We start from the raw sequence: 26,118 nt of genomic DNA, 5'->3' as shown, positions 1-26,118 counted from the left end.
ATAAGGCAAGGAAAAAATAGGAAAGAGACCACGGAAGACCCAGAAAGGTCTGTATAAAGCCTACATTTCTCATTTTCTTATGCCAACCACAACAATGTTCTTTTGCATGACTGGCCGAACAAGCCCCTGCTTTCTGGTCTGAGGCTATAAAAAGCAATACTTTCTCCAAAGCCATTAAGGTCACTATATTTGGCTCTAGTTTCTCTCAGAATTTAAGCCGCCATGTTGTATTTAAATACATTATTTGTTTCTCGAAAGCACTTACTTGACCAATGCTCCTAATCTAGGATTTTGTTCCTGTAAAAAACCTAATAATGATGATTCATGTTTCCCAGTTTTGGGTCTTTGAAGAGGGACCCAGATTTCCAAACCCAATCCAACACAAGGATTAGCACACATCGGGGGAAAGGCAGCAAAAAAAGTAACTTAAAAGATTAAATACCCGAGTCTAACAATGCCATTTTAACAATTTCAAGGAATGCAAAAATTTCAGTGTTATATTGGTGCCTGAAATATATCTATAAAATATCTACCTATTGAATTTTCATTTATCCTAATGAATGAGAAAGAAACTGTTACAAAGTGTACGTTTCCATAATTATTACCAGAAAGCTGGCATATTAAAATTGGAGGAAGTAAAGAAATCTGGTTTATACACCATTAGATTTAAATACTGTCTTAGTAAATACTAGTGGCTAAGTATCTGAATACTCAAAATGACTGCCACCGGACATGGTCTGCTCGGGAAAAGGAGGTTCTTTAGAACTAAATCCAACGTGTTCAGCAAGAGCAAATGATCAAGGAATCTTCAGCTGCATCAAAACGTTTTGATAACAAGGTTTAGTGCTCCCCTCCAGTGCCTCTTTGCACTCCCCAGGCTATAAACTGCCCTTACACAGATGGACACACTTCTTTCTCAAAACAGGACACACCTCACTCAAGACTTTTGTCTACTCTGCTAAAGACCTCCTGCATGGAGCTTGAGCACTCCACCACAAAGCCTAGGGGTTGCTGGTATAGTAAGGATCGAGGAGTGGATGTATATACACCACTGATTACGTGGTGATCCTTAGCCAATTGCCTGTTTCCCTTCAGCAAAAATCTAGAACAGGATACACAGCTCTTATTTTGTATTTCTTTTACGTATACCATAACATGAGACGTTTAGTTCCAACATACCTAAGCTGTCGTGCCAGGAGATAATTAGAAAAAGAGGGAAGAGTTTGGGGGGGGTGAAAAGAAGTGATAGCAGAAAAAGAGTAAGAGGGATGCCTGGGTGGCTCAGTCGGTTAAGCATCTGCCTTCATTAGGCTCAGGTCATGATCCCAGGGTTTTGGGATTGAACCCCGCATCGGACTCCCTGCTCAGCGGGGAGCCTGATTCTCCCTCTGCCTACTGCTTCCCCTGCTTGTTCTTTCTCTCTCTCTGACAAATAAATAAAATCTTTAAAAAAAAAAAGAAAAAGAGTAAGAGTTTTTACAATGAAGCCTTAAAAGAGAAAAAAAAATATGGAAAAGCATAGACATCAGGGCTGCACTTAAATGGCTCTTAGGGACCCAACGTAAATTTTGATCTATGTAAGGGCAGCTTATAGCTTGGGGAGTGCAAAGAGGCACTGGAGGGGAGCACTGATCCTTGTTATCAAAAGCAGGACAGCCCTGAGTATTTGGATAGGGAACCAAACTGTAGGTACTGGGGGTAGGCGCGGTGACCCAGCAACCCAGTGCTGGAAGACTGGGGACTACCTAGGCTGGAACATGTCTACCATAACAATAGAAACATAATCACAACGAAAACTTAGCATGTGAAAAAGGTCAGATATTCATTTAGCTCAAACTATTATATGTAAACAAATATATAATTATCACATAAATATACACAAATTCTATATAAAGAATATAGAAAATATAATTATGATTCTTTAATCCAGGCTTCCACAATGGGGCCTTGGCTCTCCACTTTCTTTGTACATGAAGTCATCTTTTCATTCTCACATTCTTTTGGTTAAAGCCAGGTGATTTCAGGACCCCCACTGGGAAAGGCCACCCTTAAATGCAACTGGGAGAGCATGGAAAGAGACAGTTTGGGAACAGAGAATCACTTTGGCTGGGCTATCCACAGGGCAAGTGGAAAATGGGCTGGAAAGGAAACACAAGGAAGGGATAAAATTGCTAGGGCCTGTCTCATAGCCAGAACTCATTTCCTTACTTCCTATTTGGAGCTGATTTCCCCCACACCTCCTCTGACATATCCTAGGCAAAAGAGTTCCTGTGACCAAGTATCTCCGAATTACTAATAACAAAAACTTCCTACAGAATGTCTCATTGACAGATTAACACACCAACTTCTACCCTATTGTCATCCCTGGATAAGAACACTAGAAAGTGACCTTGAAACAAAGTCCAGTAAATTATAATTTAAGCTGTAATTGAAAAGGAGCATAAAAACTGCAAAGGGGGGGCGCCTGGGTGGCTCAGTCAGGCATCCAACTCTTGATTTTGGCCTCGGGTCATGATCTCAGGGTCGTGGGACTGAGCCCTGTGAGGGGCTCTGCACTGAGCAAGGAGCCTACTTGGATTCTCTCCACCCCAACCCTACCCCCCAACCCCCCCCACCCCCCCACCCCCCCACCCCCGCCTCTCACATGCTCTCTCTCTAAAAACAAAAACAAAGAGCCCGCAATGAACCGCTGGTAGGATCAGAAATTGGTATAATTCTTTTGAAATTCTGTCTCTTTTTAAACATGATAAGAACTCTAGAAATGCTTATACCTTTTGACATAGTAACTCTACTACTGAGAATTTATTTTAGAACATGTCTTAAAGAATTCAGAAAAAACAGTATCCAAAAATATATTCAGTGAAACAACAATCTAAATGTCTACAGGAGACATTCAGAAGCAACTGTGAAGCACATCAAAACATATATAATACATTAAATACATCTAAATATCTACAGTAGACATTTTGAAGCATCCATGAAATAGATTCAATTTATTGTTTAAAAAACAGCACCTGGGGCACCTGGGTGGCTCAGTCAATTAAGTCTCCGACTCTTGGCTTGGCTCAGGTCATGATCTTGGGGTCGTGAGATCAAGCCCCAGGTCAAGCTCTGCACTCAACAAGGAGTCTGCTTGAGATTCTCTCCCTCTGCCCCTCCCCCTGCACTCTTTCTCTCTTCCTAAAATAAATAAATCTTAAAAAAAAGCACCATATTATTTTCATAAAAATGTAAATGTATGAATTTTTAAAAACCAAGATAATAAATACACCAAAAGAATGTCAGCTGTAAATGCTGGTGGTGAGATTTACCAATTATTTTTATTTTCTTCTGTACCTTCTTATTTTCTCCAAATTTTCTGCAATAAAAGTATTCACCCACGTATTTGAAAAACTATTTTCAAAGAGTTCTATGAAGATTATGCTTATGATTTTAATGATGAGGAAATGCAGTATGATTTCAGCAACATAAAGATGTATATTACATAGATATAGAAAAAAATCTGAAGAACATAGACCAAATATTAATACTGCTTGATGAATTTAAGATGATTTTAATTTTGTCCTTACTCCATGTTATATTTTCTAATTTTCCACATTAATCATTCTTATTATAATCAAGGAAATGCTGATGGCTATTTTTAACTACAAAAGTATTGACAGAGTTAAAAGGGAGAATGTGCTAGTTTTTAAAAAGGTATTTTGTGTTGTACAATTTCAAGTATGCAAAAAATGCATGTATAGAAGAGTCAGAGCACAAACGCTAAAATATTAATGGTTGCAAGTGGTAGGAGTATGAGATTTTTTTCCTTCCTACATTTGTGTACAGTCCACACTTAAAAATGTTTTCATTATAAATGTATTATTCTATAGCTAAAAGTATCTCAAACCATGCATAGCTGTTGCTGTTGCTTTCAGGGAGGTACTTATCAACGGAAATCTCTTTATTTCCTGGCTTCCCTCAGCCTCAATTAAGTGCAATAAAAAACACAAGTCCACAATGTTGCATTTTTAGAAGCATTGGCATTATTGCTGCTGCTGGGGAGAGCCCGGTCAACTAACAGCTGTTTGAAGTGTTACAGCCCCAACGTGACATACACATACAATTAAATTAGTCTTAGCATGAACTTTCAAAAAGAGACTTAACTGTACCGCAGTGTGGTATCTTCTGCAGGGTTTATTTGCAATAAAGGGGTGAGGGCTGCCTTATACATTTCCATATAATGGTTGTCACTCAATATTTCACAAAGCAAAACCAGTCACTAATTCTGTATTGTTTCCCCTGAATAAAACCAAAAGGGGCCAAATAGCGGAGAATCAAGTCAAACCGGATTTCATAGAGGAGACAATTCAGTCAAAAATGCAAATCCCCAAGCCCTCTTCAAATATTGGTAGTTTTCCTGCACTGCGGATGCTTTATAAGCTTGTGTACTTAAGCATTTTAAAAACCTTTTTTCCTGATATTTGGCAGATTTTTGCTTTCTTGTACTCATTATCAATTCATAGTTTTTGTCCTCTGTTCTATGTGACAATAAAACTTCAGAAATAACCTGAAATTGCCTGATGATCAGTTAAATAAATTGTGGTTTTCAAAATAGTCTCTATTCCATATAAAAAAGTTATTTTTAAAAATTGAAAGAATGATTGGGGGCGCCTGGGTGGCACAGTCGGTGAAGTTGATTTTGGCTCAGATCTGATCTCAGGGTCGTGAGACTGAGCCCTGTGACGTGCTCCATGCTCAGTGCAGAGTCAGCTTGGGTTTCTCTCTCCCTCTCCCTCTCCCTCGGACCCTCCCCCACCCCACTAAAATAAATAAATCTTTTAAAAAAATTTTACAAAATAAAAATTAAAAGAATGATTGGGAATAGTCACTTAAACCAGTTTGCAAAAATCCATAAATATTACTAACAATCCCAAGTACTACAAAATTCTAATTCCATATCTTTTTTGTTTTTTTTTTAAATTATTTTAGTGCTTTCTCTAATTCCAAAAGCCATATATTACACACTTTGGAATCACTTCTAGGAATTTGTCTAAAGATAAATGAGAAGAACTGTTTTCCAAATCTACTCATCAGAATTTTGGGGCAACAGATGCATTTTAAAATTCAGAGCTTTGACTTTCAGAAAAACTGTATGTAGGTATAGCATATATTAGGTCTCAGAGCTTACCACTACCCCCTTGCTGGACCTGGGAAACACCAGATACTCAAACACTGATACATTTGAATGAGACATATGAAAATATTCACACCAAGTTGGTTAAATAAAGACTATAAAGAGCTTTTGGTGAGTTCAAGAAGTGTTCAGACCCCAAGGGTTACCGAGGGAAGGAGCAGAGGTAGGGGAAATAGGAGAGGGGGAGGGAGGGGAGGAGGAACAGACAGGAGGGGAGGACCTTTAGTTTTTGGAAATTCAATAGGTAAGTGATTCTGGACCTGTAAGACTGAAACCACACTGTCCGTCAAGATGGGACTAGTTTGGGGCACCTGAGTGGTCCAGTCGGTTAAGCGTCTGCCTTCAGCTCAGGTGATCTCGGGGTCCTGGGATCGAGCCCCGCGCCGGGCTCCCTGCTCCACGGGAAGCCTGCTTCTCCGTCCCCCACTCACTCCCCCTGCTTGTGTTCCCTCTCTCGCTGTGTCTCTCTGTCAAATAAATAAATAAAATCTTTGAAAAAAAAAAAGATGGGACTAGTTACATTGTAAATGTTTTATTTGTACAATAAAATACTGTCATACCATCATACCATGTTAAGTGAAGAAAGTAAGTTGCAAAATGGTGTGCATAAACAGCATGATTCTTTATTGTGGGGGGAAAACTGTGCTGCATACGTAAATAAATTACATGTACATAAATAACCTGGTTACTGGAAAGGTGATATTACATGGAACACTTTACCTTTTTGTATTGACAAATTAAATAAGCAGCATGTTTTGATTTTACTACCTAAAAAGACAAAGATAATTACTCACTCAAGGGTAGTCAGCGTCTATTCTAGGAAATACTGTAGGGCTACCACAGTTTAAAAAAAGTCACTTCCCTCACAGAGCTTCCATTCTGCTATGTACAACAACAACAACAATAAAAAGATTTAAATTATTGTGAAAAAAATAAAACAGGATGGGGAAAGAGAGTAACAGGAGGGATATTCAACCTGGATCTTTGGGCTAATGAAGTAACAGTCCATTTAAACATTTTACATGAATACTCTTCATCAGAAAAAAAAAACCGAAAAACAAAACAAGGGGCGCCTGGGTGGCTCAGTTGGTTAAACCGCTGCCTTTAGCTCAGGTCATGATCCCAGAGTCCTAGGATTGAGCCCTGCATCGGGCTCCCTGCTCATGCAGGAAGCCTGCTTCTCTCCCTCTGCCTGCTGCTCCCCCTGCTTGTGCGCGCGCTCTCTCTCTCTCTCTCTCTCTCTGTGTCAAATAAATAAAATCTTTAAAAACAAAACAAAACAAAACAGTGTATCATCAAGTCAAAGGTATATCAAGAATATCTATGTTCCGGGGCGCCTGGGTGGCTCAGTCGTTAAGGGTCTGCCTTGGGCTCAGGTCATGATCCCAGGGTCCTGGGATCGAGCCCCGTGTCGGGCTCCCTGCTTTTCCCTCTCCCACTCCCCCTGCTTGTGTTCCCTCTCTCGCTGTATCTTTCTCTGTGAAATAAATAAACTCTTAAAAAAAAAATGAGTATCTATGTTCCAACCTGCTGAGACCCAATTCATGTAAATAGCTTCTAGAAACCTATACAAATATAAATTTTTAAAACTTTTAAAAAGGGATTCCACTGGAAATGCTCCAATAATTACTCAATTATGGATTTTTGCCTTTGAGTTCTTTTCCATTTTTAACAGACCAAAATAATACGTGTTTAATATTCTAATTATATTCATCATAATGGACTTTTAATTGCTCACCCCAGTGCTGTCTTCTAAGAAATGTTTAACCCACATGAGACTTTGAAGGAAAGGTTAAAGACGCAATTTTATAATCACCGGAAGAATAAAAACAAAGGCATTATGTGGGAACAGAGAGGTTGAAGGTAGCAAATACCTAATGAAGATTTAGAATTCAATTAGACTTACAGTGCAGAAATTTTATCATTGAAACTGAATAGGTAGGATAGAAACTACGGATGTAGAAAATTTCAAAAACCGTACCCCAAGGTTAATGACATAGAGTGACCAAACTCAAGGTAAGCAGTCCTCAAGGGTTAAATATGTAGTAACTGCTACACTCACTGTTGAAAGCCTGGAAGGTAAGGCAAACACGTGGATGGCTAACACAGAAGACAGAATTATTTCTGGCCTTCCGTTCTGTGCGGAATTTGGCTTGAAATGCAAAGGACGGTAGAAGACTGGCTCCTATTCTCACGGGATTTTTTGGTTAAGTAACTCCCCCCAATCTTTCCAACCAGAAGTGACTTAAAAAAGACCAAAGAGCAATAAAAACAACTTTTATAAATTAGATTAGAGCCTGAAATAACATTTGAAGTTTTGTAAAACCACACACCAGACAAGTAAAAGTGAAAAGAAAATTCAAATAATGAACATAAAATGGGAGAGGAGGGAAAGATTGGAGAGACAGATATAGATGTATATTAAAATATAACGTAACAGGAATTTTAAAAGTCTAGATAAATAGATGAAAACTGAGAAAGTTTTTAAAAAGTAAAAAAAAATTTTTAATAGCCTTTAAAAATGCCAAGCTCTACTGGGTGTTGTATGGAAGTGTTGAATCATTATATTGTACACCTGAAACTAATATTACACTGTATGTTAACTAACTGGAATTTAAATATTTCTAAAAAATAAAAACGCCAAGCTCTACAAATCAGTAGTGAATAGAAAATCAGTGAAGTAGTTATCCTATTCAGTTTAGCACTGGTCTATCATTGGAAGTAAACTATGGTCAGAATTATTTTCTACAGAGTGAAGCAGATTTAGAAAAACACAGGATGATCAAAAGAACTGTTTCTAAACCTGAACATGATGCCACGAGGTAGCCAGGAAACACTATAAACTCAACGTTCAATTGGCATCGGGAAGCTGAAAGATGTAATTCCATACTTAATCTTATTTCCATTGAATCTAATTCTCAGTGATGACCCTACATAAATAAAAGTATTTGACTATAAATAATTACCTGAAATTCTTTTTTTAAAAAATATACTTATGCTATCAAAAACCTTTTTTTTTTAAAAAATTGAAGCAAAGTAACAGGCTAGAAAAGTGGGTTTTTTTTCTCCCCCACTTTGGCCTTTTTTTTTTTTTTTTTTTGCTTCTAACATCTCCTATAGCATAATCTGCAGCAATATTAGGCAATTAGGAGCCCACTTCCGAAGCTTATACTGAACAAGACCAAAAATTACATTCTGGTTAATATGTATCTATACTTCAAGTAGAGGCACATTTTAAGAATGTCAAAAAGGATTACAGGTTGATGCAGAACATTTGCAGGAAAAGAGTGAATTCCATCTGGGGGGTTTACCGGATAAATAAAATCTCAGCTATCACCTCAGCTTCCAACTCCCTCCTCTGCTCACTGACAATCACTCCAGGTCCCATGCATTTTAATCCTCCATCATTCTACTGAACTCTGCTCCCTCCAGCTTAGTTCAGGTCTCAAACATCCTTCCTTACAGAGGGCAGGATATCCATAGCCACAACAAATTTTAAATGCATTAAATCCATCCACCAAAAAAGATACATAAAAAATCATTTTTTAAATAAAAAGAAAGCCGATATGGTTCTAGGAGTATCAGGCACCACTACTGTTTCGTACTATGAGAGCACGAAGTGAAAACAGCGCGACAGCAGCTTGCTAAGAAGATAGAAAGTCGTGAACAATCCCGCCCAAGGAGAAAGTGAAGGGCCACCGTATCTGTAGGGGAAGGACCGACCATACTGGCTATTTGGGGCAGCCCTCCCTTCCTCCGTCCCTCTCTGGTTTGGTTCCCGGTCCATTTCCTACTTTCTTGGCTTCTTTCAAGCCCTTAAATGGCTCTCCATGGCCCAAATCCATTGCTTATTTTGGCTTTAAAAACAAACTGACAAACAGAACCTTTCAAACATGTTCTACTGAAAGTGGAGAGAACAGTGTAGCGAACCTTATCGGCCACAACAACTGTCACAGGAAATCTTTTTCATCATCCCCCGCCCAGGATTTTTTTGAAGCAATCCCAGATATCTCTTCATCTCAACCGTACATATTTCAGTCTGCCTCTTTAAGATAAAGCTTCTCTTTAAAACAAACCAACAAAACACCTTACTGCCATTGTTTCCGCTAAACAAAATTACCATAATAATAAATACCCAGTCAGATGACCTTTCCCCAGTCATCTTATTTTTTTTCTCCAGACTATTCCCGGAGGGTGTTGCCTCCTTCTGACATTTGCCAGTGCTTGCAAGGACCTTCATAATCTGGCCTCTGCCTTCCTTTACAGGCTCAGTTTTTGAGATGAGTTTTTTTCCTGTCCCTAAATCTTGTGCTTCCAGTGACATTTACTTAACTTCTGTTCCCTTCACATGCGATATTCCCTCTCATCAGGCCTTTCATATAGTTTTTTTTTTTTTTTAGCTGTCTAATCCTCTCGCTTCTACCCCCTTGCTTACATACCTGCCCCTCATATGCCAATGTCATTTCGTCCAAGAAACCTTTCCTGCTACAATTCCTGGACCCAGAAATGAACTGTCAAACACAGCACTCCTGGCCCAGTGAGGTTACAAAGCCCAGTCTCCCCTCTCCCCAAGTCCCCAGTTTTTTTTTTTTTTTACGGTTTTTTAAAATTTATTTATTTGCCACAGAGAGACAGAGAGCGCACAGGCAGGATGAGCGGCAGAGGGAGAGAGAGAAGCAGACTTCCCGCGGAGCAGGGAGCCAGACACGGGGCTCGATCCCAGGACCCAGAGATCATGACCTGAGTGGAAGTCAGACGCTTAACCAACTGAGCCACCCAGGCACCCCCCACCACCACCACCAAGTCCCTATTTAAAAACAAATGCCAAAAAAAAAAAAAAAAAAATGCCGATTTATAACTTCTGGCTTGTTAGAAATTAACCTTCTCTCTGGGGGTCCTTTGTGTCCAACATTTTCACGGTATGCCTAGCATTCTTCACATGGGCCTTCTGACCTATGTATTCATGCACAATTATTAAGCAAACCTCTTATAAATGGTGTTCTATAGCTGCAAATCAGATTTTAGTTCAAAGTTTGTAAATGGTAAGAAAATCCACAGCATTTTAATTAAACATTATATTTAATAATCATAAAGCCTTTCAAATGTGAATTACATATTTAGCAAATACCTGGGTGTAATAAAGACAGGGACAAAAGTGCTAGTGGAAAAAGAAGACCCTAACTCTAAAGAAAAGGCTCTGAACTCCTATTACAGGAGCTGAAAACGGCTCCACTTTATTCTGAAAGTGGCACCAACTCCTAAAAACAAAAATGTACTTATCAAGGACATTACTGTTCTTCAGCAGATAACTGCCTCTGTAAACAGACTTTCCCTGCGGAGATTTTCACCAAAGTGCAAGCAGAAAACTGTATTTGATTATTCGACTGTTAAAGAGTTTTCTAGGAGATGTTTGTCGACCACTTTGTGCAGCTTTTCTTCCCTATGAAAATAAGATCATACATAATGACTAGGTAAAAGTGAACATTTCTCTAGGGCCTTAGCAAATCTAATTCACCTTATGTTTATGGCTTTGAATTATTTTAAGAAGCTTTAAAAAATAAAAAAAAACAAACAAAATAAGAAAGCTTTTTTTGGGAAAAGTTTTACAAATACACACTTTAAACTATGTTAACAACATTACGATCATGCAAAGCTAGCTGGGTTTTACCACTATTGTGCTCGATTCTCTGTGCCAATACAATTAATTAACATTTTAGCTAACACTAGATTTGAATATTTAAGTTTTTAAAATTTTTTGAATTTGTATCCCATTAATGATTTAAATTTATATAACCTAGACTTAAGAATAAGAGCTGTAACTAACACTCATATAAGTATTTACTACCGCCCAAACATTATTCTAAATGCTTTACTTATTTAATCTTCACCACAACTATGAGACAGATATTTTTCTTTAAATTTTTTTATTGTTATGTTAATCACCATACATTATATCATTAGTTTTTGATGTACTGTTCCATGATTCATTGTTTGTGCATAACACCCAGTGCTCCACGCAGAATGTGCCCTCTTTAATACCCATCACCAGGCTAACCCCCTCCCCTCTAGAACCCTCATTTTGTTTCTCAGAGTCCATAGTCTCTCATGGTTCATCTCCCCCTCCGATTTACCCCCCTTCATTCTTCCCCTCCTGCTTTTTTTTTTCTTAACATATATTGCATTATTTGTTTCAGAGGTACAGATCTGTGATTCAAGTCTTGCACAATTCACAGCGCTCACCATAGCACATACCCTCCCCAATGTCTATCACCCAGCCACCCCATCCCTCCCAGAGACAGATATTTTTATTACCCATACTTTACAAATGAGCACAGGGAAGTGAAGTGAATTGCCCAAAGTTCCCAGCTACTAAGTAGAGGAGCCAGCATTTGGTGCTTTGGTAGTTCTAATTCAGTATGTCATTTTGCCACTTTTTGAGGAAAAAAACATCTACAAATGAGCACGCAGCTTCAGGATGAATTCTTGCAGCAAATTAAAGGAAATGTGATGGCACCCCACCCCTCACCCCTGCATCTGAGGAGCCAACTTTAGGAGCTCAGGAGATTTTCATAGGCAGAGCTCCCGTGCTGCTTCCTCCTGACACAGAGTGAGAATGTTCCAGAGTCGGCAGGGAAGACCTGACATTTCCTTTATGGCTGTGACTCCCTGGCTGGGTCAACTCGCCTCCCCTAACTTTTCCATTTATATCCTCTTTCTGATACAGGGGGCAGGAATGCTCCAGGAAAGGAGAACCAGACCAGGTTTAGTTTGTCGTGCTAAGGACGTGCTTGGGAACGAGAGAGGGGCCATGCGTTCTATCTGTGCTGTGAACCATACTGAGAAGAAAGAAGTACATTCCAGGACAGAGTCTCAGGGAGACTATGCAGATGTGTCTCCAGGCCCCCATCTTAAACTAATGGAGCTCTGCTTTTCTTTCTGTTTTGGATGGGTTACCCAAAACCTCATCTAAAATCTGGGTTCCGTGGCTAAAAGTTTAGACAATAATGTAATGGTGACATGCCAAGACCCTGGATCAGAACAGACCAGAATCCTTTTTTCTTTTTAAAAGATTTTATTTATTTATTTCACAGAGAGCGACAGCAGGAACACAAGCAGGAGCAGAGGGAGAGGGAGAAGCAGGCTTCCCGCTGAGCAGGGAGCCCGATGTGGGGCTCGATCCCAGGACCCTGGGATCACGACCTGAGCAGAACGAAGGCAGAGGCTTAACGACTGAGCCACCCAGGTGCCCCTGGACCAAAATCCTTATCTCTGTTTTTGGCCACAAATAAGCCATGACTAATCCTGGGTACATAATTTACGAACCTTGGGCTTCAGTTTCATTTACTACAACCCCATTATTTTATTTCTAAGACCCCTTGCCATATTTAAAAAATATATCATCCTGGGGCACCTGGGTGGCTCAGACGTTAAGCGTCTGCCTTCGGCTCAGGTCATGATCCCAGGGTCCTGGGATCGAGTCCCGCGTTGGGCTCCCTGCTCAGGGGGGAGTCTGCTTCTCCCTCTCCCACTCCCCCTGCTTGTGTTCCCTCTCTCGCTGTGTCTCTCTCTGTCAAATAAATAAAATCTTTAAAAAAAATCATCCTATAAAAAGAAAGTAAAGATGCATTAGTGATCTCAACCAAGACAGCTAAAAAAGGCAAACAAAAATCCCATTTCTCACATTGAGAAAGAGGGTAAGGTAACTTATTACTGAAGAATGAACTAACCACCCATGCTCTAGGTATTTCCTCTTAGAGGTCAGAACCCCCATGAGTTTGGTCCTATGGGTGAGAAATTGATTCTGTCAAAGATATAAAAGTGTCCGGTATTTTAATTTAGCTTGATGTAGATAATTTATGGGTAACAGGTTGATAGGGGTTTATTAAGATCATGAATGACAAAAGTGTACTCAGCAACCACAGCCCCTACATGTCCTTGAACCTCCATGAGAGTATCTTAGAAATCTAAAACCACTTGATAAGAAGTGAAGCAATCTATGGTCCTCAGATCCTTTGGCCTTACCTCTCTCTCTCTCACATTCTCAAATAAGGGACTATGTCAAACGATTAGCCACTGGCATAGTACAATAAAAAATATGGTTTATCTTATATATTTGTTTCTTACGGTCAGAAAACACATTTGTCAAAATATGCCACATGAAAAGGGAAATAAATTCATGGAAGAAACATCCATTAGGTTCTATTCACTATTCAGCCGTCTAAAGGGAGTAAGGAGACTATGGGGAGAGGGCAGCTAATGCAGAACGCTTTCCGTACCAGGACTGAAGCCAATTAAATAAGAAGCTAACAAAGAGCTGCTGATCTCAGTCTAATTAAAGAATAAATAAGATATTAAAACTAAAGAAAATAATTTTATAAGGTTGAAGTGAAAGGTCACATCACATAGAACAGTGATGGTTAATTTAGATGCAAGGTAAACAACAAAAAACTATTGGGTGAGCTCAGAGGCCAATACCAAAAGATACAAAGAATCAAGTATTATGCTTTATTATAGTGATTGACCATTAAATGGATGCAGATCCAAAATTAAGAAATAATGTAAGTCAGTATAAACTATATTAAAGTAGTGTTTAAAAAAGGACTTTTCTAAAACACTTAAAATTAAGAAGTAAAAATATCCCAAGTAACTTGAAATCGTATAACTTGATTTCAAGAGCCTAACTTCTATTCTATTAGCATTAATGTTTAAAGGCAGACAATTTACCGTATCAAAAAAGATTAGATTTCTCTGGTAATGGATTAGCAATCCTAGATTCGATTTTTTTCTTCTGGGTAGCAGAGTATTCCAGATTTAACCTTGGATGTCCTACTCCCCCCCCCCCGCAACATTCATACACACAGACACAGACAGAAACACACCCGTGTGCACGGGAGCACGTGCGCATGCACGCGCGCACACACACACACACACAGTCAAATAACTTTGGAAAAGCAGAGGATCAAGTATTAAAGCTCTGTTAATTAAAATAACCAATTTCTCCCTCAAATTTTTAGAATAAACAGAGCTAAGTGAACTCCATCAAAGTTTATTTGAACCATCTGAAGTATTATTTATGGCTTCTCCTGTTTTTGAAAATAAGTTCTATTATGTTCAGTAATCTTTTAGGAATGATTAACACAGTTTTCCATCAAGTAACAAAGATTTCTGATGAAAGACTGAAAATCTAAATTAATAGAAAGACTCTAGGTTCTTTATAAAGCCAAGCTTAAAAGCATTTCCCCAAATCAACATTCTACACTCAAAATTATTCAAGGTATGAGACTGCATATAAAACAGGGATTCTACCTTCAATGAGAAATTCAGTGAGCACTACTGTGGCTTCAAGAAAAGTCAGAAAATTGTAGAGTTAAATAAGCTTTCCCCTTACATTTTATAGAGATCCAAAAGTTAACCTGAGTCACTAGGCTATTATTTTGGTAATACAACCTTATGGCATGCTGAATAAAATGGTGTCAGTTGCTTAGACTTTGCCACTAACCCAGGCTTCCAAATTATTTTATTTACTTTTTTCTTTTTTTTTTTTAAGATTTTATTTATTTATTTGACAGAGAGAGACACAGAGAGAGAGAGGGAACACAAGCAGGGGGAGCGGGAGAGGGAGAAGCAGGCTTCCCGCGGAGCAGGGAGCCCAACATGGGGCTCAATCCCAGGACCCTGGGAACATGACCTGAGCCGAAGGCAGATGCCCAACGACTGAGCCACCCAGGTGCCCCATTTATTTACTTTTCTAAATAATTTTGCATGAACGAATGTTGCTAGCTTTTGAGATAATCCTGAGAGCCACTCCCCTAATCCCTTTCTTCCTGTTGATTTTATAGCAGATCCTTCCTTGGGAAACACTCCCACCTGATAGAACCAGAGAGAGACTCTCTCCAAGTTCAGGGAGAAGAAAGGTTCCTAATCTCACAGCACTGCTGAATCACTACAGAACATCGAACACCATCCAGGCACGGCTGTCCCACTAGCCCAAAAGGGCAGCGACGTACCCTCAACACAGTCCGGTAACATTCTGGTTTTCCTTCAAGAAATAAATTCAAGGGAGGTTAGAAGTCTTAAAAGATCAAATTGGGATTAGTGCTATGGCTTCCTCCCCTTACCCAAGCTCCTCCCATTTCTTCAGTCCAGCTTGGAGGGTGTGCAGTTTGCAGCCTACGTGGACTATCTCCTCTGCTGGGGTGGGAGGTGCAAGGGCAGTCCGCATAGGACTTGGGTCAATGTTGCTGGCCGCCAGCCAAGCGCCTGGCTTCTAGAGCACTAGGGTGGCCGTGAATGAATGTGTCAGCTCACACACTCAAAGACACCAGATCTACCTCATCCTTCTCCAAAGAACCTTGTCGAAAGGAATCAATAACGTAGCTGCATAATTAGGATTTCCAGATGTGCTACAAAGCCCCCCAAAATTTCACCCGATTTAGGATGCTTTACTTAATGTGACTGCATTCTTTATAATTATGTATCTTATTTAAGAAGGGGGCTGTAGCATAAGGCATAAGAAAGTACAGCAAAAACTCATATGTTGCTTCAGAACATTATGGATGCCTCAGAAGCCCACAAGCAACCTCTGTGATTATATCCCCCTCCCTCTACATAATCCTAATGTCGTTTCTCAATATATACATGACTTTCAAAGTACATAATGCTGAAAACCCTAGAAGAAGTTTCTTAAGGATGCTATAATTATAATTTCTATTAACGGCAGTTCTCAAGATGATAAAAGAATCAACGAATCCTTAAAAGTTCTCCTCTTTCGGTTTTCCTTCATTCCTTCCCATTTCTGCCCCTACCACTTAGGGAGTTGTCTGGAAGGCAGGAGGCATTGTACTATTCCCCAGAGCTTGTGATAAGAGACATTGGTGCTCCCCAAATATTAACATGTTAATATGCACAACCACTTTGTGGGGGAGGTACCATGACCACCTCCGTCTGAGGCATGAGGAAGTGAAACCTAGAAATCTAGCAAGTGGGCAGAGGCTATGAACCCAGGCAATCGGCTCCAGGGTTCATGCTCTTAGCCACTACGCTATGTTGTGATTCTCTGAGATTTTGGTCTATTTTTACAATTAGGAATGTGCTATTTTTTCCCAAAAAGAAATGGATTTCCTTCCTCATGAATCCTTCTGGGGAGAGAGTTCATCTTTCCCTCCTGAACCCTCCCTCCCCAGTTACCATGCAGGTGGCAGTCTGTTTGCCCTATGAGGTGACTTCCTTTCAAATATTAGCCAGCCCCACCTTCTAACACACAGTTACTCGCCCTGGGTCATCTGATGCCTTCAGTGCTTCCGTGAATGTTTATACCCTCCCCAGTGACTTATGAGAGGGACATTTACTGGAAATATTGTGGATGGACATGTCACTGTGGTGAGGTGTTCAGAGTGTCTGAATCACTCCTGTTGCCTAGTAACTGGTTTGTGTTTGGCAGGAGGAAGGTGACTCAGACAGGTATACTCAGACACAGGGCAGATATTTAGTCAGCATGACCTCCTCCCAGCTAGACTGTTCATTTCATGCTTAACCTTGACACTGTTCTTTCACGTGTCACTGTTAGTAGAGGCTCCTTCAATTCTTTCCAAGTCAGGGAATTCAAAATACAGTATGCTGTGCAGAGCATCAGCAAATCCCCTATGGCTGAAATACAGGCTACATTATCTTCCCTACTGAGTTCTGAAGAAAAACAAAAGTAATTACAAAATTCTTACATATAAAAGTGGATTGAAATTTATAGGCTGTCATGAAAGTTACTTTCCATCCCTCTGAGAATTAGTTCACGATTTCCGTGAATATAATATATTCCTAAACAGCACTGAGTCACTTATTTGGTCCTCATACTTAGTTTTCCTCAGGCAAACAGGGTTGACTCATTTGGCAGGGGCCATACTCTTGGCCAGAAACCCTTTACACCTATACACAGACCCAGCTTTTTACCTGAAAGAATTGAGGACAAAATATAAGTGGATTCAGAATAGTAGGGATTCATTCTCAAATACCAACATGACTAGACAGAGATGTCAGAGTGGGCCTGAGGTCACCTCACTGATTTTTGTCTTCAAATTTAAGTTAGCATGTGTGCCTATGTCACTCCAGAAGCCAAAACATTCTAGAATAAAACACTCTGGACTTGCACTTCATGTAAATCTCCAACAGTTATTACTCCCCTAATATTTTAGAGAGACCCACCATTTTTCCTAGTGATGTCTATTCTTTAAATATTCAAAGGAGAAAAAGTGGGGTTTTTTTTGTTTTTAATTTTTTATTGTTATGTTAATCACCATACATTACATCATTAGTTTTTGATGTAGTGTTCCATGATTCATTGTTTGTGCATAACACCCAGTGCTCCACGCAGAATGTGCCCTCTTTAATACCCATCACCAGGCTAACCCATCCCCTCACCCCCCTCCCCTCTAGAACCCTCAGTTTGTTTCCTGAGATTAAGAATTCCTCATCAGTGAGGTCATATGATACATGTCTTTCTCTGATTGACTTATTTCGCTCAGCATAACACCCTCCAGTTCCATCCACGTCGTTGCACACGGCAAGATCTCATTCCTTTAGATGGCTGCATAATATTCCATTGTGTATATATACCACTTCTTTACCCATTCATCTGTCGATGGACATCTTGGCTCTTTCCACAGTTTGGCTATTGTGGACATTGCTGCTATAAACATCGGGGTGCACGTACCCCTTTGGATCCCTACATTTGTATCTTTGGGGTAAATACCCAGTACTGCAACTGCTGGGTCGTATGGTAGCTCTATTTTCAACTAGAAAAGGTGGTTTTGAAACAGGCACAGAAATACACACATACCAGAGAGTGGGGTTTTTTGGGGTTTTTTGGTCCTTTTCAGTCACACCTGCTCAAGACACAGAAAGTAAGACCCAAGAATGTGCCTAAATGGTACCTCTAATCTTGGTGGGAAAATCCTGAATCCTAAATTTATTTAATGCTTATGGACTGAAGGATACAAATGTAATTTAGGAAGTTGTCTTTTTTCTTCCCTGCTTCAAATAATATTCATCCTTACAGGTGGGTTCCAGTATGCCTATTATCTATAAGTACTATTAAAAGTCTAATACATGATATAAATTTTACTTTGTTCTTGACAGCTATAAAAGGAGTATGTAAGTATACTTAGCACAGATTTTCATCTTATGATGAAATCATATGTTAACATCATATGTTAAAACTTAATTTTCTCCAACATTTTTTTTTGAAGGGCATATTTTAGGGGGGAAAAAAATCTTTCCAAGTCTAAAAACTTGAGGTCTGCCAGACAAACTCCATAGCAGACTTCTTAAGAAAAAGGTGCTCTCATTATCTAGAACTGGCTAACTGGTTACAATTACTACTGGCAAGCAATATGGGGCTGAATTGCTCTCCAAAGCATTTTTTAAGTCCTTAACCCTGCCCGAAGTAGGTTCTCCCAGTTCGGGGTTCATAGTTGATAAAGGAACCTGCTGAGCACTATAACATGTTTGGGCTTGTGCATATAACTGGGGATAGTAAGCTCTGTTCCTCAGATTCCCAAAATAGAGTTATTATTGGGAATAAAACTGGCAGCAGAAAGCTTAGGATTTAAGTTCATGAATTTGTTGCTGACCATCTGCTTCGTGCAAGTTTCAGTTACAAAAGAACATTCGTTATTGTCAGGAGAACAAGACAGACCTTTGTCCCTGTCCTCACAGAGCCTGCGGTCTAGTTGGGGAAACAAATAACTATAATACCAGCAGATAAAGGTTTGGAGAATTAAAATCAAGATTCTAGGAACACACTGCAAAGGATACCCCTTAGTTCGGGAAGGTCAGGTAAGGCTTCCTAGGAGAAAGGGCCTCTCAAGTCAGATCTGAAAAGTGAAGGAGTCTGGCAAGGTGGGGTGGGGTTATTTAAGGCAGAGAAATAGTATGTGCAGAGGCCTTAAGCAACAAAGAAGAATGTGGTCTGTATGTATAGGAGCAGAAGGAAAGTCAGCTTGGCTGAAATGGCGAGGTAAGCTCTTGAAGAACCTGATAAGGCCTTTTTATGATATTTGGATTTTGCCCCCAGGATAATGGGATCAGGGAGTGAGGTGCTCAGTTTTGTATTTCGTAAGGATCCCACTGAGGATTCCTGACACTTAAGAGACCAAGGAAATGAGCATTTCTTACACTCAGCAGAAAATGATCAGGTCCCCTCTATACCCAAGGGTAAAGGTACAAGGTTCTTCATGCAACCTATTTCCTGCAGCACCACTGAGATGTTACCATGTGACCCAAGAAAGCAGAGGGGCTATGCGCTCAGCCTGCGAAGAAGACAGATGACTCAAATTCAAACTCTAGCTCTATCATGTTCTATCCAACACTTTTAACTTTGGGCAAGTCCTGAAACCCTCTACATCTCAAAGTGGACTTGACAATAGTTACCTCGTAAGGCTGCTGCGCAGATGAAGCTCTACATGTGAGCCAGTAAGACAGCAGCTACCACAATGCTCTTCAGTCTTAGTCATTATCATCCCAGGTATGCCAGTCAACCCGCCGCAAGCATTAAGAACCACTGCTTTAGACCACGTTAAATGTTTTCAAGCCATATAAACACTTTCTTTAGAAGCCATCTAATTTCTTTAGGAAGAGTAGCTTACACAAATAAATCTTTGTCTTTAATACTTACCAGTTGTCCATTTGAATATTTTAACATTGAAAATGGGATAAGATAACACAATTATTTAAAAATAAGCTTTATTTCGATCTTGGGGCCTTATGTCCTATTCAGACAAAGATCTGCTGTCCTAAGTGAAGTTTCTAGGACTATTTGCAGGTAAACTTCAGAATCAGAGCATAGTTAGAAATCAGACTGCCTAACTAAATTTCTATGGCCATGAGTCTAAAGGAATTTGAATAAATCCTTGTATCTAATAATCAGATCATAGAAAATTCAAACAAAAAGCATTTAGGCCTAAATACAGACATGGAGAGGACCAAAGAACCAGTCGTGGATTCACCATGAAACGTAAAACCCCCCTCTATCCAGCAGCCTCCTTGCTGCTCTATTTGTGAGATGTAAATGCTAAGTCCCTGTCCAGAAATCTGAGGAATTACACATTTTACAAGAGAACACAGACTACAAGTCAAGACATAATGCCAAAGGTTAATTAAAATTAACTAAAAAGGGGCAGCTGGGTGGCTCAGTCATTAAGCGTCTGCCTTCGGTTCAGGTCATGTTCCCAGGGTCCTGAGATCGAGCCCCACATCAGGCTCCCCGCTCAGCAGGAAGCCTGCTTCTCTCTCTTCCACTCCCCCTGCTTGTATTCCCTCTCTCGTTGTGTCTCCCTCTGTCAAATAAATAAATAAAATCTTTTAAAAAAATTAAAAATATTTGTGTCACTCACCACTAATACTGCAGACAAGATATTAAAATCGTTGCAGAGCTGATTGAGTTGGGGTCCAAGACCACTCCCAGTTCAATGATCAGGAGAACTCCCAGGACCCTGCCTATAGTCCTACTCATGGCTATGATTTGTTACAGCAAGAGGATACAAATCAGCAAAGGGAAAAGGCCCCCCATGGGATAAAGTCCAGAGGCAATCAGGAGCAAGCTTCCAAGGGTCCTGTCCCAGGGGAATCACACAGGTTGTGCTTAATTTCCCAGCACTGAGTTGTGACAGCACCTGTGAAATACAGTCTAGCCGGGAAGCTCATTAGTGACTCAGCATCTGGGGTTTCTTTGGGGCTGGTCACACAGAAACCTGCCATTGGGCATATACCCAAATTCCATACTCCTGGAATGCAAGCAGGTATTCAACAGAAACTGTCTTGTTTGCTCAGCCGAGGCACAGTGAGCTACACTAACGAGGGAACCCTCCCCAAATCTAAGTTCCCAGATGCCAGCCAAGGGCCAAGGTTGCAAGCAGGCCTTTCAAAAAGAGCAGTCTCAGGCCTGCTGTGTGAACTCATATTTGCATACTGTCCTATTTCAATTAGCAATGTAAGACCAAATTAAGGAGAAAAGTCTTACTTTTAGCAGGTCACCCAGGTACATCATGAGCCTGAGAAGCACTCTTATCCTATGTATTTTCAGTATTTAAAATGTAGCATTTTTAACGTGGACAACCATGGTCTTAAATTACATAATAGAAGATTTAAGATTTTTTTTGTACAGTAAAAAAAAAAAAGCTGCCTTCTAGTCCTATTTACTTTTCTGAGCATCTTCTTTTATAAAATACCACTGAAAATTCTGAACAAAAAGTGTTCCTAAACTGAAACTACTCTCAGAAACCACTAGCCTAGCAGATTGGTGATAAAATTCAGGCCCAGATAACAGCTACCCTCACAAGTTTCTAGCAGGAATGGAGTAAGAAAAACTCCCTCTGGGAAGCAATTTGACAAGGTATCTTATCAAAATTATACATATACCTTATGACCTACAATTCTGCTCTGCAAATGTATACACATATAATTGTGTACATGCAGAATAACCTATGTACAAAGTTATTTATTGCGGCATTGTTTAAGAGCAAAGGACTGGCCACAACCCAAACGTCCATCAATAGGTCACTATTTAAATTGTGGTACATCCATACAATGGACTACTCTGTAACTGTTGAGGGAAAAAAAAAAAGAATGAGGAAGCTCTCTTAGTACTGATTTGTTAAACTGTCCTACATATATTCGGAGACAAACATACATTACACAGAAGTACAGTTTACTATCTTTTACCTTATGAAAAGAGCAAATATGAATATAAATTGTGTATAGAGAAACTCTGGAAGGATGCATCAGACACAGATAACAGAGGCTGGCAGAGGGTAATGGAGGCAGAATTTGGACATTATCTGTGAACCTAAAAAAATGTATTAAAAGGACATACTTGACAGGTGATGTTTCTTTCTCTTCTAAGGCCAGGTTATATTAAGCCGGCACCTTTTTGATGTGTGGATCATTTTACTAGGCTTCTGTATTTCTGCGTGGTTAAACGAGAGCATAAGATCGCTTTATCTTACTTTCCAGATCGGGTTTCCACGCTCTTCCTTTTTGACGAGTCTGCCTGTCAGCTGGAAGGGGGTTTCCCCAGGACACCTGACAGTGAATAAAGTTCTCTGTGCCTCCCTTTGCCCATTTGCCTGCTGGGGAAATTTGGGAGATTCTTAAAAGCTCCATTTCTGAAAGCAGGGATTTTGTTTTGTTGACTGCCTTATTCGCAACACTGAACAGAGCGCCTGGCACACAGAAATTGCTCAGTAAGTATTTGTTGAATAAATGAGTTCTTTTCTTCATCCAGCTTCAATGGTACAGACACTACCAGACAAAGAGGGAGATATCACTGGGGTCAAATATTCAGAAATTGCTGTCATTCCTAGTATCGGCTCTATATAGGCATTCTAATCCGAGCAACATTCCTAGAATTATTTTGAATTTTACAGAAGACAAACAAATAAGCCTATAGAATGCTGTGCTGAACAATGACTCTTAAATAGTCATAAACATTTATTTTTAATTAACTTGGGATTACAAGACCCTGGAGTCCATCTTAGGGCTTAAATCTTTTTAGGCAAACACCACACTAATTAGTAATGATCAAAAAAGAATGGCTTTTAGAAGAGTCAAATGAGCCCCCAGTCATAAGGTGCCCATAAGCTGTATAGAAGAGAAAATATTTTGCATTAAAAATGTAACTGCTGGGGCGCCTGGGTGGTGAGGTCGTTTAAGCCTCAGACTCTCAGTTTTGGCCCAGGTCCTGATCTCAAGATCGTGAGATCGAGCCCCACATGGGGCTCCACACTCAGCACGGAGTCTGCTTAAGTTTCTCTCTCCTTCTGTTCCTCCCCCTACTTGCGCTCTCTTTAAAATAAGTGAATAAATATTTTTTAAAAATGTAACTCTTTATTTAAGAAAATTATCCTTCAAATTAAATTCAAATTAGTCTAGATAGCAAAAAGAATTGCAAATTGTCCATCCTAAAAGAGAAAACTTCCTTCTCAGTGGGCACAGAATGGGTATAACTACCACACCTTTTAAACCTTGGTTTTTAAATAACTATAAAAACCAAATAACTTTGCTAGTAATAATTTTAGTAATGTGGCCAAATAGGTGCACAGCTGACAGATGTTTCTTTGAAGATTTTTAGTGCCACAAACTTTTCTTAAGGCATGGGTGAGTCAGTTCCTGAGGGCTGTTTTTTGGCAGTACCACAGAGGGGTTAGGTGGTTTTGGTGTTACCTCTAGTTCTCTTACTGCCATTTAAGGCAACAATCCAATGAGTGAGGAAACATCCACTCACCTGGATCAGCATGAAATCTAAGACTCCTGAGGAAATTCTCAGTTAAGGAATTAATGGAATGTCTTAACTGAAAAGGGAAGATAGCAGAGAAGTTGCAGGACAACTGGTAGGTGACCAACCTTTAGCTGATGCAAATCACACTCATGACCCAGCAGCAGGAAGCACCAAACCTTGTGGGTGCAGATGGGAGCACACCGAACCCAACCTTGGTTCTCCTACCAGTCAACACCGCCTGTCTTGTAGCAGACCCTTTCTGCAAAGAGTGGTATGGGGCCGAGCATGACAGCTCCAAAAGATGGAGAAAGTGAGAGGTTCAATAAGAAAGATGCTTTGTTCTTACATATTTTGTTGGTTTTCTGGAGATGGAGGTGAAATGAAGAGCTAATCCTGTCCTCCTAGAAGCGTCACAAGGAAAACACGGACTCTACCAGGTACCGGCATTTGAGGAACCCGGCCATTCATTCGGCTGCCACTGACTTAATACACAACCAGACCCTGTTCAGAGGTGGAGCAGTGAAGGTGGGCGGATTCCTGACCCTCACGATGCTCACATTCTAATGTGGAAACAAGTAGATAAACAAGAAGACTGCGAGAAATGCCACCGAGAGAGGTCAATCAGCATCAGAGCAAGGCTGGTGCGGCTCATGTAGGGACTGGTCAGGGATGCTGAGGGGAGGCCACTTAGGACAATAACGGTGGGGGAGGTGGAGGAGCAGGGAGCCAGGGAAGAAGAGCACTCTCGGCCAAAGGAGCAGCTGGTTCAAAAGCCCTGAGGCAGGAAGGTGCCAGGCAGGTTTGAAGAATGGAAAGGCAGGCACTGGTGAAGACCGTGATCAGAGGAGTAGTGAAGGCCGGGGGCAAAGGCCCGGGCGCTGAGGGCTCTGCAGGTCAGGTGGATGGACTGCCCACACACACAGCACAGTTCAGCGTCCCGGAAGCCCAGGCTGCTATGAGGTGTCCACTCTGTCACTTCCTAAGACAATGCTGGAAGATTCTCTCTGAAATACAGCTGCTGCAATCTTTTCATGGAGTTTTTTAAAAGACTTTAACTGTTTATAATTTGGTATTAATAATAGTAATAATATATTCAGCTTACAGATTTTTTTTCAATTACATAGCTAACATGGTGCCTTTCATCTAGTCAAACTCAGAATGTGTCCCCTTGTCAAAAAGAATGGGTAAGAGCGGGTGAGTGGTAGAATGCAAATTCATGCTTACTACGCCAAAAATTCTCTCTTTTTTTTTTTAAGATTCTTTTATTTATTTATTTGTTAGAGAGAGCGTGGGCGAGACAGAGTGAGCAAGGGTACAAGCAGGGGGAGCTGCAGGCAGAGGGAGAAGCAGGCTCCCCGCTGAGCAAGAAGCCCGATGCGGGACTCGATCCCAGGGCACTGAGATCACGACCCAAGCCAAAGGCTTAACTGACTGAGCCACCCAGGCATCCCACTACGCCAAAAACTTTTACGTACACATCCTAATGTCGTGTCATGCTAAGAAAGGACCCATTTAAAAATCACAGAAGGTCATGATTGATTTTAATTTGAAATATATGTACCATGCATAACTTCATAAAGGAATCAAGTACATGATATAACATATGGAATAAAATGCTACTCGTAGAAGAGTAATGCAGAACCAGAGCCAGGTGAATACAGACCAGGGGTTCTCGGTCACAAGCTACAGTGGAAGAGGGAGGGGTCCCACCTGTGACTGAAGATTGTCCCACCTGCTCCGGGTAGGGAATCACTGCTAAGGTAGCTCAGCTGGGAGGTGGGGATGGACATTCAGCACCTGTGTGACTCCAGGAATGGTACTTAATCTCTTTGTGCCTCAGGTTCCTCATCTATAAATGGGAATAACAACAGTACAAACTCCGCAGGGTCCTCAAGAGGACTGAAGAGATTAATATTTATAATGCGTTCAGAAATAGCACCTGGCATATTGTGCACTATTGTTGAGTAACTAAAATAGAGAAAGACAAGGAGTAATAGAATGTACTAAGTCTTACAACGTGACAAAAACCGGCACTGAGCTGGCTGCATAGTTGGCTCATTTCCTTCGTACAGGGCAAAGCAAAAGAAGAAACAACATTTCCTAAGCTCAGACAGAGAAAGTGTATGTATCTCCGTACCCAGATTTGGGAGAAAGAGGAGTGGGGAACTTGGTTTTGTTCCCCAAGGGACACAGCTCAAGAAATATGCTCGCAAGGGGTCTGTACACAGGAGGCGGGCCGTAAGCAACAGCACAGACCAGGCAGACCATCGTATGACGTCAACCGATGGTTTTTCAGGGTGTCCCTCAACACATTCTGAAGCGTAATTCTCTCGAGTTTCTCTGGTAGGAAGCCAAGGCAATGTGATACAAATAAGCAGCTTTGACGGTCTGGCTCATTTCAGGGATTCAACTGCACCAGAAATTCCTCCTGCACCTGCATTTCCTTCAGCCATGCTTCTGATAAGAGCTAAGGAGAAGACAGCTCCAGATTTGTAAAACAAATTCTCCAACATCAGGAGATGGACAAAATGCAGCCACATAAAAAAAAACCTAAGTAACCTGATGCATTGAAAGCAACTTTCCCCAGAAGCATCTGTTTTTAAGTCTAATGGACTTGAGAGTTGTTTTCTGGCAAAGAACAGCCATAAAATCGTTTTGGGGGATTAAACAATTTAAA

The 26,118-nt window shown here is 40.4% G+C and overlaps 1 protein-coding gene and 1 long non-coding RNA gene across 7 annotated transcripts in view; one reads left to right on the top strand and one right to left on the bottom strand.

Annotated features, from left to right (window-relative positions):
* The window catches only part of LOC113924384, a 30,383-nt gene extending 7,982 nt beyond the window's left edge, over window positions 1-22,401 (top strand). Inside the window, exons 2-3 of the long non-coding RNA XR_003520655.2 lie at window positions 15,016-15,198; window positions 22,178-22,401. This is a non-coding gene — a long non-coding RNA (uncharacterized LOC113924384). The remainder of the gene's footprint in view (window positions 1-15,015; window positions 15,199-22,177) is intronic.
* The window catches only part of SGMS2 (sphingomyelin synthase 2), an 83,965-nt gene that overhangs the window by 30,962 nt on the left and 26,885 nt on the right, over window positions 1-26,118 (bottom strand). Inside the window, exon 1 of one of the 6 annotated variants that reach the window (XM_027598139.2) lies at window positions 20,560-20,724. The exons of the other annotated variants lie outside the window; for them this stretch is intronic. The gene's annotated coding sequence lies outside the window, so the exon portion shown is untranslated. Of the gene's footprint in view, window positions 1-20,559; window positions 20,725-26,118 lie in introns of those variants that run through there. 6 annotated transcript variants of the gene reach the window in all.

The sequence above is a fragment of the Zalophus californianus genome, chromosome 2, assembly GCF_009762305.2.
Source record: "Zalophus californianus isolate mZalCal1 chromosome 2, mZalCal1.pri.v2, whole genome shotgun sequence".
NCBI classification, from domain to species: Eukaryota; Metazoa; Chordata; class Mammalia; order Carnivora; family Otariidae; genus Zalophus; species Zalophus californianus.
This window is presented reverse-complemented; position numbering and strand designations above follow the sequence as displayed.